We start from the raw sequence: 13,786 nt of genomic DNA, 5'->3' as shown, positions 1-13,786 counted from the left end.
TATATATTACCATCCTAAAACATCACGACGGGCGTAGTTCAAGTGGGCGAGCCCACGGCATTGGGCAAAGAAACCTTGATGGGCTTATAGCTTTATAATCAAAATGTGAGTGGGGTACGCTCCTAAGCCACCTCTTTATCATATAAAAAATGCACTAAGAACTGTGGATACATAAAAGGAATCTACTACACATTGGTCTTTAGTTTTATTCCCTTACATGTTACCATACTCTGGAGAAATTCCATCAGAACATTCGCTTTGAGGACTCCGTCACAGGAACCTTCATTAAGGGACGTTATGGTGATTTTCATATGTCTATAATTTTGTGTTAAAGCGCTGTGGTTATAAACACAGATCTCTGATTTTGTGGTAGTATTTGTTGTTTTGGAGATGTGGTGACATCTCATGAGGTCTGCTATACCATAGCTGCTGAGCGCCTGTTCTGGAACACACCCTAACCATACTGTTTTGCTATGTCATTACTGCTGTATGATGGTGTGATTACTGTATGGCGGTGCGGTGATTACTGTATGGCAGTGTGATTACTTTATGGTGCTGTGATTACTGTGTGAGTGGTGTGATTACTTTATGGTGGTGTGATTACTGTATGGTGGTGTGGTGATTACTGTGTGGTTGTTACTGTATGACGGTGTGGTGATTACTGTATGGCAGTGTGATTACTGTATGGTGGTGTGATTACTGTATGACTGTATACTGTATGACCCTGTGACCTTTATAACCGTGTAATGCACTTAGGGGGTCATTCAGATCTGATCGCAGCAGCAAATTTGTTAACAGTTAGGCAAAACCATGTGCACTGCAGGTGGGGCAGATATAACGTGCAGAGAGCATTAGATTTGGGTGGGATACATTGGTTCTGTGCAGGGTAAATACTGGCTGCTTTACTTTTACACTGCAATTTAGATTTCAGTTTGAACACACCCCACCCAAATCTAACTCTCTCTGCACATGTTACATCTGCCCCCTCTGCAGTGCACATGGTTTTGCCCAACTGCTAATAGATTTGCTGCTGCGATCAATCACCCCCTTAGTCTTAGGGAGCTGGGATTTCCACACGTAGCACTGGCCGTGCACACTAGAAGTGCTTTGGCAGTCTTTGAATGTACTGGCTACCCGAGCGTCCTCAGGTCCCGCTGTGGTAACCGCTCCAGACACGGCTACACGTCACTTGGAAACATCTGAGGTCAGGTCACTGATGAGAATACAAGCAGGGGCGGAGTCCTTAACACGTTTCATTGTGGTCACGTGACTTTTTCAAAAAGTATGACTCCATATTCTTTTTCTGTATTTATATGGCGTCACAAAGGTTCCACAGCGCCCAATTACAGAGTACATAAACAAGATAATAAAAACAGGAAAATAGTGACTTACAGTTGAAAACAATATAGGACAAGTACAGGGTATATAAACATAGCTACATCAGAAAACACTGACATAAGTATCAGGGTGGCGGAAAACCATGGGATTTGGTGCCACTGGAGGTGGTTTAACTAAGAGAAGGATAAGCACATGAGGGTTGAGGGCGCTGCTCGTGAGCTTACAATCTAAAGGGAAGGGGCAGACAGACGGGTGATACAGATGGGGTAGACAATGAGCGTGGAACAGAGGGTTAGGATGAGATTTGGCTGGGTTTGGTGAAGAAGTGGTCTTCAGAGCCCGTTTGAAGTTCTGTAGAGAGGTGGAGAAATCCAGAGAAAGGGAGCAGCACAAGAGAAATCTTGAAGATAGGAGTGGGAGGAACTCATCAGTAGGCAGGAGAGGCAATGTGCATTAGCAGAGCAAAGAGAACGGGTGGGAGTATAAAGAGATATAAGGTCAGAGATGTAACTGGGAGAGGAGTGGGTGAGGGCTTTGTAAGTGAATGTGAGAAGCCTGGAATGGATTGTGAAGGGAGCCAGTGAAGTGCTTGTAGGAGGGGAGGTGGACGTAGTATATTTGGTGAGGAAGATGAGCCGGACTGCAGCATTGAGGATAGATTGGAGTGGAGAGAGGTATTTGTCAGTGATGCTAGTTAGGAGATTACAGTAGTCCAGTCTAGAAATTACCAGTGAGTGGTTAATGGTCTTAGTAGCATCCTGGGTGAGAAAGGGTCTGATCCTGGAAATGTTTTTGAGATGAAAATGACAGGTTTGTGAGAGGTGCTGAATGTGTGGTTTGAAGGAGAGGGAGGAGTCAAGGATTACTCCAAGACAGCGCACTTGGGGGCTAGAGGAGATAGTAGTACCATTAATAGATAAGGAGTTTGTAGGAGGTAAGGTTATGCGGGAGGGAGGGAAGATGATCAGCTCAGTCTTAGACATGTTAAGTTTAACAAAGCACTGGGACATCCAAGAAGAGATAGCAGAGAGACAGTTGGAGATACAAGTGGGGGAAGGGTTAGGCTGCAGGAGGGTTAGGCTTGGAGGGAGGGTTAGTCTGCAGGAATTGAGGGTTAGGCTGTGGGGGAAGGGTTAGGCTGCAGTGGGAAGGATAGGCTGCAGGAGGGTAAGATGATGGGGGAGGGTTAGGCTGCAGGGAGGGGAGTTTAGGGTTGGATTACAAAAGGGGACTGTTAGGCTGTGGGAGGACAGTTACAGTTAGGCTGCCGGAGGGGAGAGTTAAGCTTGGGGGAGAGGGAGAGTTAGGCTGTGGGGGGAGGAGGGTTAGGCTGCACGGGGAGAGGGTTAGAGGGAGGTTCAGGGTTAGTTTGGTTGAGCGCCCCTGTCAGTATTATAGGCAGTCACGATGCCGCTGACGGTATTCTGACTGCTGGTAGACTAACTGCCGGTATACCATACCCAACCCTTAAATACGGCTGATTGCCGTTTCAATTTAAAAAAAAAAAATGTTTTAATAGAAACAGAACTTTTATTGCTGTTATTGTATAGAGATTTGTAAATTATTTGGAAACACGAGGGCGGCTCACATGAATTTATGGGGTGGCCATTTAGGGGAGGAGAAAACTCTCCAGCATATCCATATATGGTTCTTCTGGCCAGGCAATTTGTTAGGAATGCCCAGTGTGCCAAAAGACCGCACCACAGAAAGAATTTAGGGTGACCTTTGGTTCCCCTGCCTATCATTTCCATGCCTTTTGAGTGAATTGATATGGAATTGTTAGGGCCAGTGGCATCAGTATATATTGATGGTGGATTATGCCACCAGGTACCAGGAGGCCATAACACTCTATAGCATGAAATCTAGCACTATTGCCTGGGAGTTGATGCTGTATACCTGTCTGGGAATACGAAGAGGTCCTGATGGACCTAGGTACCCTTTTTGTGTCCAAGTTAATGAAAGACCTGTGTCGTCTGTTAAAGGTGGCTAGAATTACCACTTTGGTTTACCACCCACAGATGGCTTGGTCGAATGCTTTAACCAAACACTTAAGCAGATGATAACAGGGAGGTGTCACAGGAGAAGTGAGATTGGGACCTACTCTTACCTCATGTGATGTTTGCAGTTTGAGAGGTACCCCAATCCTCTACGGGGGTTTTGCCCCTTCAAATTCCAATATGGTAGACAACCCAGAGGTATACTAGATCTATTAAAAGGGTGGGAGCAGCAATCGTCCCAAGAGCCTAACATTGCTCTGTTTGCGTCCCAATTGTATGCCACTTCTGAATGAACATATGGGAAGGGCTCAACATCTTCAAAAATGCAGTTTTGACATTACCACTGTCAACTGGACCATTAATCCAGGCAACAAGGTACTGGTGCTCATGCCTACTACTGAAAGTAAACTGTATGCCCAATGGCGAGGCCCTTATGAGATCATAGAGGTGGTGGGACCTGTGAAATTAAGGTACGGCAGGAGGGTAGAAGTAAAGAGGTACAAGTCTACCATGTGAATTTGTTGAAGCCTTGGAAAGAAAGTGCCAGTCAGCTCTCTTTAGTGGCCGTGAAAACCCCAGAATATAAGATGCCAATTGAAGTCACCATGAGTCCTAGCTAGAAACGAGAAGTGGTAAACTTAGTAGCACGGTACCAGGATGTGTTCTCCGTGCTCCTGGGGAAAACCCATATCATACAGTATGATATTATTACTCCACCTGGGGTCTTGAGAAAAGAAAGGTCACATCGTATACCTGAGGCCTAACGGGCAGCAGTAACATGAGAAGTGGAAGAGAAGCTGCACATTGGGGTCATAGAGGAGTCAAACAGTGAATGGAATAATCCCATTGTTTTAGTGCCCAAGCTTTCAGGAGCTTTGAGATTCTCTAATTACTTCAGAAAGTTAAACTTTCTCATTGTGATTTCGGTCCTATGCCCTGGGTTGATGAACTGGTAAAACATTTAGCAACAAGCCAGTATCTCACTACACTAGATTTAACGAAGGGGTACTGGCAAATTCCTCTGATGGAAGTTGGCAAAGCAAAGATGGAATTCTCTGACCCAAAGGGTTTGTTCCAGTATAAAGTGCTGCCCTTTGGTTTGCTCCGGCCACACAGGGAATATGTAGCAGCGTATTTAGATGGCAATGTCCTTTTTATCTCTGACTGGAAGTTGCACCTTCCAAAGGTGGAGGCAGTGTTACAGTCTATGGGCACACAGGTTCACAGCTAACCTGGAGAAGTGTGCTATCAGAATGGTGAAGGCAATGTATCTGGGGTATATTGTAGGCCGAGGGCAAGTTAAGCTTCAACCCAGCAAGGCGGAAGCAGTCCTCACATGGCCTAAGCCAGTCGCAACGTAGGACATTCCTTGGTCTGGTGGGCTATTATTGTAGGTTCATACGTGATTTTACCACTAGGGCGGCACCCTTAACTGAATGTCTTAGGAAACAGTCCCCAGACAAGATAGTATGGTCTAGGAGGGTTATTCAGAGATGAACGCAGATCGCGGCATAAACAGCCAGATCTGCGTTCATCCCACATGCTGGGTACCTCCCAACGTGTTCGCAATTAGATTTCAGACGCATAGGAACAAAGGTGCGCTGTCAGGCACCATTTTTTTTTATCAGAGCGGGTGCATGTGACTTCACGCAGCTGCCCTGAAAACCGTATCGGCCCACCCCCTTTCAACCCGTTCCCCCAAAGCTGTGTTGCTGCCAACCGCCGTCATTCACAATACGGCCGCAATGTGTAAGTCTGCCGCAATGCGGCTGCTGCATATACGGTTTGCCGCTTTAGCAGCCAGGTCTGAATGAACCTCTAGGCCTGCAGAGTCTGCTTGGCAGGATTCAAGGCAACCTTTATGCATAGAGCCTGTATTGCAAGCCCCTGATTTCAGTAAGCAGTTTGTGTTGCAGACTGATGCCTCTTGGACAGGTTAGGGGCCAGTGCTTTCCCAAGAGGTAGAAGAGGAAGAGAAACCCATCCTCTACCTCATCCAAAAATTGCTGCCCAGAGAACACAAGTACTCAGCTGAGGAGCAGGAGAGCTTGGCGATTAAATGGGCAGTGGAGTCACTGAGATACTATTTGTTGGGATGAGAATTCCGGCTAATCACCGACCATGCACCCTTACAGTGGATGCACACAACATGTAGGCAATGCTCTTGCGACTCGCTGGTTTCTGGCCTTATAGCCGGTCAAATCTGAGGTGCATCATCATCCGGGGAAACAGGACTTCAATACAGAAGCCCCGTCTAGATAGTTTATTGGTCCTGACCCTCCTAGCAACCCTGCGGCTAAGAAGGGAACCTGTGAAAGCTAGTTGACGGGTGTCTTCCCATATGGGTGGAATAAATAGATGTAGGCAAGATGGAGAGCTCACCTGGAAAACTCTTAGCTTCACCAGGGTGGTTGAAGTGAAGGGGAGAGGAGTGTGGAAAAGACAGCACAGATCTGACATGGATTTAGAATAACATCATTATGGATAATAAGAATTCAGGTCAGGTGTTACTGTTACTTGTGGTTGATAAGCAGTTGATTGCAGGCACCTGTAAGAGTGTGTTAAAAGGGTTCCAGGCACAAGGGAACAATGCTTCTGATGGTGACTAGCATCAAGGAGGGGGCGGGGACATTAGAACCACTGGACCTGTACTAAGGTGAACCTGTATCGCTATGAATGGTCTATGTGATTCCTGTCACAATATATATGAATAGAATGTATTCAGGAATTGACCTATAGGCTGCAGAGTGGAGCGAGTGGAGACAGTCCAAGCGGGATTGGGCAGGTGAGTGAGACTGCTGCCTGTGTATGTCACCATTATCCTCACCTCCTGTATAGCAAATGACTGATATGAAGGAAAGCAGAACTCAGCACAGAGGAAGCTTCATACTTGTTCCAGGTCAGGATCGTGGGGGAGATGATTTTTTTTTTTAAGGTTATGAACTTTTGTAAAACATTCCATTACGATGTGCAGTCACATGGGGGGGCGAGGTGTGCGCTGAGCGGCGTCACATGAGAGGCACAATATGGCTGACGTCTCTCCGCTATATTACACTGTGGGGCTGAGGGGTGTTTGGGGCTGCAGGAGAGACCCTGTGAGATTACTAGCCCTGGCACCACTATCACTGGGTCTGTGTGGAGCCAGAGGCGGCTATTAGGGAATCCCCATGGCCACTCCCAGCTCAGTGACATCACTGCGGCGGCGGCACTCTCAGTAGCGCTCAGTGACAGTGTAGTAACCGGTCTCTGATAGGGAGAGCTACTGCTATATTACCATGATATGTGTATGTGGCCACTAATAGCACATACACCCCACAGGCTAATACCGTGTGCACCTACACGTCACAGCGCCATGGCATGATGTAACAGCAGCTGCATGAGTGTCAGCATACCTCCCAACATGACCCTCTCCAGGAGGGACAGAATACTCTGCTTCTGGACTTCCCTCTTAATTTATGATTGCCATCACCTGTACTGAAACACCTTTCTTATCCATTAACCTGTTCAACACAGGTGCCAGCAATAATAAATGAAGAGAAAAGTCCAGAAGCAGCGCATTGTGTCCCTCCTGGTGTCCTGTTAATAATAATAACAACAACAACAACAACACCACACCACAGGCTGTTCCCCTGTATAATAAAAATAATAGGACACCACAGGCTGCTACTCCTGTATTATTATTGTTATTATTATTATTCAGGAGGAGCAGCCTGTGCTGTCCTGTTGTTATTATTATTCTACAGGAGGTTCAGCCTCTGGTGTCCTGTTATTATTTTTATACAGGAGGAGCAGCCAGTGGTGTCTTGTTGTTGTTGTTATTATTATACAGGAGGAGCAGCCTGTGGTGTCCTGTTGTTGTTATTAATCAGGGGGAGGAGCCTGTGATTTCGGCTGGTTCATGAACTTATGGGAATCACTGACCAGGGCCCTATGGCTGGAGACAAAGAGACTTACTAGTCGCTCAGTGTTACATATCTGACTATGTTACATGTCTTCTCTGTGATGTATATTAAATTATATTTATTTCTAGGATCCCAAACTGAGGAACCAGAGTGTTTATTATATGTTACACGTTCTGTATTCTCACTGATCACTGAAGATGGACACGGACAAGATTCAGAAGATGGAGAGGATAATAAATCTCTCCCTGGAGATCATCTACCTGCTGACTGGGGAGGTGAGAGGATCTGGGAATATCACAGTGACAACACTTATATCTATAGTATTAATACAGGCCAATCAGTGGACAGTATCTAGGCAGCACCTGTGTGACCAATCCCATGGGAGAGCAGGGTATTTCTGGGTCCAGCTTGGTGCATTCAGATGCCAGTGCAACGTCTGCCACAGCTAGTCTGCTAACTAGCGCTCTGTGTTCCATGAGTCTTGAGTCCTGCTCTTAGAACCTGGTTCCTATTCTGTATCTGGCATATTCACTTCAGGCATCCTATCCGTGTGTCTCCGCAGCTCCAGTTTGGAAGCTGAGTCTCCTCGTGTTCAGCAGCTGTTCCGTCCTGCCTCAACCATTGTCCAGCTGCCCACTAATTTGTGCCGACCAGAGTGAACCAAGTCCCGACATGAATCACGGGACACCGGTTTCAACACCTGCTCCAGTCCGGGGACAGTCCATCACGAGTTCTAAGTGCAACCTTCTTTTATTCTTCTACTATGAGCTTCTTCAGTATTGATTATTGCTTCACTACATGCGAAGAAACTTCATTCAGCCAGTTCACCTCCATCCAGGAGAGCTCGTTTCTCAAACAGAATCCAGTCCGGAAATATCAGTTCCAGATAGTACATGCGTGACAGTTTGCAGTGGCCAAATGGATCCGTCTGGAGCTAAGGTCCTGAGTACAGACATCCTGCAAACTTTTGCCTCCCATCTGGAGAGACTAGAAGCCACTCAGTGACAAGTAACACAGTTTCAGTCCTCGTTGGATAGAGTTCATTCCTCGGTTCGCACAGAAACGTCTGTCAGCCAAGTCGTCCCCTCTCCAGTAGTTTCTTCACCATCTCACTTATGGCTGCCAACCCCCAACAAGTTAGATGGGAATCTTAAGTTGTGTCGCAGCTTCTTGAATCGATGCGATGTTTATTTCACGCTGCAGCCAGCTAATTTTCCTTCCTCAAAAACTAAAGTGACCTACATCGTCTCCCTGCTAACTGGGCCAGCATTGGAATTAGTTTTAATCTTATAGAAGAGCGAGGATCCTATTCTGAATGACCATACACGATTTATTGCTACATTTAGGAAAATCTTTGAACTCGGCAGACTCTCTTCAGCGTCTCCGCCAAGGAAATCGAACCATGGGACAATATGTCATCCAGTTTCAGACACTCGCCTCAGAGCTCCCTTAGAACAAAGAGGCCCTCAACTCCGCCTTCTGGAATGGGCTGTCTGAGCGCCTAAAAGATAACTTGGTGACCCGTGATCTTCCTACCACATTGGAAGAATTGATCTCTTTATGTAATAAATTAGACCTGAGATTTCGTGAACGTGAGATTGAGAAAAACCGGGTCAAACGTTTCAAGTCTCAGGTTACTCCACCTCCCATCCCATCATTCACGGAAGCCATTGAAGAACCCATGCAAATCAACCGTGCTCGTTTAACACCAGAGGAGTGGCTGAGACGTCGCAAACACTTGTGTATGTACATTGGGGAGTCTGGGCACCTCGTAGCCTCCTGCTCACAGAGACCAGGAAACTTCAGTTCCTAACTGGTCGAGGAAAAGCCAGGTTAGGAGTCCTTTCTCATTCTCCAAAAACTCTGACTCAGAGATCCTTGTCTGTTGGAGTTATCACATGAAATAATTTCTGTCCCCACTCCTCTAGATTCCCTAGCCGGAGGGAATTTAATTTAGTCCGATATCGTTTAGAAACACCAAATACCCACTCAGCCGTTGGCACACTACATTATTCTCCTAGCTGTGGATAATAATCGTATTACCCATGGAACAGTCACCTGTCAGACCCTGCCTCTACAAATTCGGGAAGGGGCACTTCACGTGGAACAAATAGAACTTCTAGTAATCTCCAAGGCTTCCCATGGAACAGTTTTAGGCCTTTCCTGGCTTCTGAGACATAATTCCAAATTCGACTGGACAAACATGCAAACTTTCTCGGGACCAATCCTGTCTTTCATCTTGTGTGCTCGCAGGCCGTCCCCTTCGGAATACCAGTTATGATCTCTCAGACCCATTACCTATTCAGTGCTCTGCTTATAGAGACTTTTTCAGTAAACAAAGTGCCGACTTCTTGACGCCCCATAGGCATTGGGACTACGCAATCGAGTTGCTACCACCGCGAGGATGCACCTACCCTTTGTACTTTCCAGAAACCAAATCCATGTCTGAATATATGCAGGAGAACCTTAGTAAAGGATTCATTCCCCCTTCCACTTCACCGGATGGAGCCGTGTTTCCCTTTGTGAAGAAAAAGGATGGGGCTTAAGATCTTGCATAGAATATAGGGGTCTGAATGAGATCACAGTTGAGAACCGCTATCCACTGCCTTTGATCACAGAACTTTTTGATAGAGTCAAAGGATCCTCAGTCTTTACTAAACTAGACCTGAGGTGAGCTTACATCTTAATCCGGATCCGCGCTTGTGATGAATGGAAGATGACATTTATCACCATAGATGGGCACTATGAGTGTTTATTTTTGCCGTTTGGCCATAGTAATGCTCCCGCCGTCTTTCAACATTTTATCAATTAAATATTGTCACGATCCGGGTATCTGGACGCCATTAGTTGCCTTTCAGATGTCTCCTGAGGCTGGCTCAGCGTTCCAAGGCCGGATCCCATTTGTCTCTACATGCTGCATATCCCTCCTGTCACGCTAAGATGCTGTAACCGCGCCACCATGTTTAAATCCTGCATGGCGTCTCCCATCCTCTGCGGCCTCCGCCGCCGCTCCTGTGTTATAGTTGCAGGTTGTCAGAGTGATGCTTCATGTCTGCCGCGGCCTCCGCTGTCATCCACGAGTCTCAGCATACACTTGTCAAACTGGCATCTCCTGTCCTCTGCTGCCGGCGCCGCCATTACTGCTATGTTTCCACATGGTTTCCAAACCAGCTTTCCCTCCAAGTTCTAACATGGGCGCAGCCATGTTGGATCCAATCACATGTCTCAGTTCCTCCAATCCACTGCCTCTGGAAATCTGCATAATTGCCCAGCCAATGCCTGCATTGCTGCAGGTATAAGTATCCTGTGCCTGGGCCAGGAAATGGTCAGTGCTTTGTTTGTCATACCTTGTTCCAGTCTCTCTCTCCTGTGGCTGTTTCTCCAGGTTCCAGCTCCTGTCTCCAGCATCCACTAAGAGACCTGCACCTGCCTACCATCCTGCGGTGCAGCCTGACTCTGCAGTCCTCCGTGGCTGATTCAGCTCCCAGTTTCCAGCTATTAACTCATCTGCTTCCAGCTGTCCGCTTCCAGCAGATTCCAGCTCCTTTTAAGTGCCGGTGTTGTTCCAGCGGATCCCTACTTACCAGCAGTATCCACTACCACCGGTAACCATCCTTCAACTCCTCTGTTTCCACGCTCCCTAGCATCTTACAGTATCCACTCCGTGTTTCATCACCAGGCTGGTTCCATCCAGCACTCACTCCGTGTCTTACCACCTGGCTGGTTCTATCCATCAAATACAACAGCTTATTCAAGTTACCAACTTTATTCATTACATCTACTGGCATGTTCCTCGGCTATCTTCACTACTACAGCCAGGCCTGGTAAGGTTATTTCATCAAAGGACTTTAACAGCTGTTCTTTAACCTACCAGGGCTCTGTGATACCTTCCATGGTCAAAGTGTTCCAGGAAATATATTATTTGCCATTGCCATTATTTGCTGTCTGTTATTACACGGAGTCTGTTAATAAACTTTTATTTTACTTTTACCTGGTTGTCATGGTCACACCTTCGGGTTTCCATTAACACTTACATGTCCAGGGGTCTTATTAAACCTCCCCGGTTTAAGTTCCTTTCAGCCCCTACAACTGAGGCTTCCTCCTGTCAGCCAAAACCCTCAGTTGTGACAAATATTTTGCGACATGCTTTACAAGTTTGTAGTGGTCTACCTGGATGACATCCTGATCTTTTCATCAGATATAGAGTCACATCGCCAACAAGTTTGCAAGGTTCTTCAGAGACTGCGATAAAATCAACTTAAATGCAAAATGGAGAAGTGTGTATTTGAGGTAACCACCATTCCATTCCTTGGTCATAATCTCCGCCTCCGGTCTCATAATGGATCCAGAGAAAGTTCTTGCTATCCTTAACTGGACCCAACCTACCACATTACAAGCCGTGCAACGGTTTCCTGGATTCGCTAACTACTACCATAAATTCATCAATGGTTTCTCAACTATAGTAGATCCCATAGTTGCTCTCACCCGAAAAGGAGCCAATCCGTCACGATGGTCACCTGAAGCGGTATCCATGTTTCAACTTCTCAAAGAGGCCTTCACTTCAGCCCCAGTGCTCCAGCAACCGGATACCAGCAAACCATTTCTGCTGGAAGTGGATGCTTCTTCAGAGGCTGTAGGGGTGGTCCTCTCACAGAGGGCTGCAGATAATTCATTAGATCCCTGTGGGTTTTTCTCAAGGAAATTTTTGCCAGCTGAAAAAAAAAACTATGCAATTGGCGAACAAGAACTCTTGGCCGTGAAACTTGCTTTAGAGGAATGGCACAATCTTCTGGAAGGATCTCAACACCCTGTGACAATTTATACTGACCACAAAATTTAATCTTCTTGAAGAATCTCCATTGTCTCAACCCCTGGTTGGCTTGTTGGGTCATTTTTCTTTTCATGTTTCGATTTCACACTAACATACCATCCCAGGGGAATATTTACTAAGCTCCCGATTTTGTTGGATTTGGGGGTTTTCTTTCAAAGAGTCATCTGTGGAATTTACTAAACACATATCTCGGCAGTGATGAGGGCATTCGTATTTGTTTTAACAGCAGAGTTCACAAATACGAATGAATACACCATCTGTCAAACACCCCTGTTATTTTATACAACTCGGTAATTTACTAATAATTCATATTCCCAATCCCTGCCGGCAATAGCCAAACACTGACGGGAAATGTTAGAATTCGTAAAAAAAAAAAAAAAAAAGCAGTTTTCAAATAGACATGAACGGATCAGTGAGATCCATGCATGCTTATCAGTAGGAAGGGGTGTGAATGGGTTAAAAATCGGGGGAAAAAATTGTATGGGGTCCCCCCTCCTAAGCATAATTAGCCTCGGGCTCTTTGAGCCGGTCCTGGTTGAAAAAATACAGGGAAAAAAATAACTGGGGTCCCCCCATATTTAAACAACCAGCACCGGGCTCTGTGTCCGGTCCTGGTTCAAAAAATATGGGGGGGAAAGCTCGTAGGAGTCCCCTGTATTTTTTAAACCAGCACCGGGCTCCACTAGCCAGAGAGAGAATTCCACAGCTGGGGGACACTTTGATGTAGGTCCCTGTGGCTGTGGCATTAACCCCCAACTAGTCACCCCTGGCCGGGGTTCCCTGGAGGAGTGGGAGCCCCTTAAATCAAGAGGTCTCCCCCTCCAGCAACTCAAGGGCCAGGGGTGAAGCCCGAAGCTGCCCCCCCCCCCCCCCCATCTGTGGGCGGTGGATGGGAGGCTGATAGCCATTGTGTAAATTTAAAGAATATGATTTTTTGTAGAAAAACTAAAAGTCCCAACAAGCCTCCTCCGCAAGCTGGTACTTGGAGAACCACAAGTACCAGCATGCGGGAAAATAATGGGCCCGCAGGTACCTGTAGTTCTACTACAATAAAAATACCCCCAAAAATACACAACACACACCGTGATAGTACAAGTTTAATTGACATACATGCACACTTACACACAGACATACTTACCTATGTTGACACGGAGCACCTCGGTCCCTTTGTCCACATAGAATCCACAGGGTACCTGTAAATAGAAATTATACTTACAAACAATCCGGCGTCGTTCTGTCCTCTTCATTGACTTTGTAATCCACGTACTTGTTTAAAATAAAATAAAAATTAAAAACCCGGTCCACGCTACTAAAGGGGTTCCATGTTTACACATGGAACCCCTTTCCCCAACCGACAGGACCCCCCGTGACTTCTGTCAGTGAAGGTCCCGCCAGCCAATCAGGGAGCGCCACGTCATGGCACTCTCTTGATTGGCTGTGTGCTCCTGCACTGTCAATAAGAAGGAGCGCACTGGTTACAATGTAGCTTAGCGCAGCTCCATTATAACCAATGATGGGAAATTTGCGGTCTGCGGTTAACCGCAAAGTTAATTGGGGTGGCCAGGGGTGACAAGTTGGGGGGGTAATGCCACGGCCGCAGGGACCAGTATAAAAGTGTCCCCCGGCAGTGGCATTATCTCTCTGGCTAGTGGAGCCCAGTGCTGGTTTAAAAAATACGGGGGACCCCTACGTGTTTTCTCCCCCGTATTTTTTGAACC

The sequence above is a fragment of the Pseudophryne corroboree genome, chromosome 3 (genome assembly GCF_028390025.1).
Source record: "Pseudophryne corroboree isolate aPseCor3 chromosome 3, aPseCor3.hap2, whole genome shotgun sequence".
NCBI lineage: Eukaryota > Metazoa > Chordata > Amphibia > Anura > Myobatrachidae > Pseudophryne > Pseudophryne corroboree.
The sequence above is the reverse complement of the archived record's forward strand: the minus strand, read 5'-3'. Positions refer to the sequence as shown.